Below are 1,287 nucleotides of genomic sequence, written 5' to 3'. Positions count from 1 at the left end.
TGAGCCGTTGGATTAAGAGAAGAAAGGACGGATGTTCTGAATGAAATTTCAATCCTCCATTTTGATTCTCTTTAATTCTCAGACGTCGAATGGTGTCCTTTTGAATCTAAACCATCTGTCTCCCCTGATGAGATCCTGACCCTTCATAAGGAGCACCCGTTCCCTATAAAAACCTGTATGTAATACTGTAGAAGGGACGAACAAAAAAAAAAGTGGTGGTGATTATTGTGGAAAGACTCTGAAATTTGATTAAGTCTTGTTACTTTGCCATTCTAAGCTTTTGAGAAACTTTGGAAATCAGTTTTCTTAAGTATCTTCATTGAAGGAGTTTTAGACCTTGAAATTCTTCATTTTCAGTGTCTATTCATTTTCAGTGTCAGTTTTCTTAAGTACCATTTTTCCTTTTTTGTCCATTTTCGTCTTCACCGCCCTAACATCAGTATATTACTCTCCAAGCTTAACTGCATTCTGACCTGGTTCCCATTGCTTCGACTCAACTGCATTCTGACCTGGTTCCCGTTACTCCGAAGTAAGCATTAGTCTTTTGGCCGTCAGCTTTCAGCTCTGCAATATTTGAGGATTCTGGAGTCATTCCATCCATCGCCTCAACCTTCCATAGGTAAGTGTCCAGACTGTCATTTTGTCGAATACTCATGCTTTATTTTATCTGTTTTTATTCTTGAAATTTCTATTATATTCAGTCGCACTAAAATCCCAACGTAGATTATTCAGGCCCATAGTTATTTCCCGAGTCTTCTTCTTCTATTCATTCATAAACTCTATTTATCTCTTGTTAGTTTTCATTTCTTTCGAAAATAGATGTTCTGGTTGCGGACAACCTGTAGGTAATTTAAAAGATATTGGTAGAAGTATCTTAACATGGAAGTTTTCGAACAAATAAAAATAACAAAAGGATAGTCGTAACAAAAGATCGAATAGTAGGTCAGATGAATAAGTTATGAGGTCAGGCTACGAAACAAGCCCAAAAGATGACATAATGGAGCGGAAATCGAGAAAAGATTGGGTCCCGGACCAGTAACCAAAAGAGATCGGATATCGCCATCCAAAGAGCTCTGATAAGGCGATCACATAGGTGATCGGCGAGAAGTTCGGTCTTGTATCCACCCTCTAGTTATAAGGCTCAGTGGGTTAAGAAAAGCTTTGTGTGGGTTTTTGGCGCTCTCTGGCGCCAGAATCCTTAGTTCAAAGTCTTTACTTAAAACTTTAAATCAAAGACTTTAAGAGATCGGGGGAGAGTTCTTACCTGATTCTCATTCCAAATTTAAA

The sequence above is a fragment of the Hevea brasiliensis genome, chromosome 8 (assembly GCF_030052815.1).
Source record: "Hevea brasiliensis isolate MT/VB/25A 57/8 chromosome 8, ASM3005281v1, whole genome shotgun sequence".
Lineage (NCBI taxonomy): Eukaryota > Viridiplantae > Streptophyta > Magnoliopsida > Malpighiales > Euphorbiaceae > Hevea > Hevea brasiliensis.
This window is presented reverse-complemented; position numbering follows the sequence as displayed.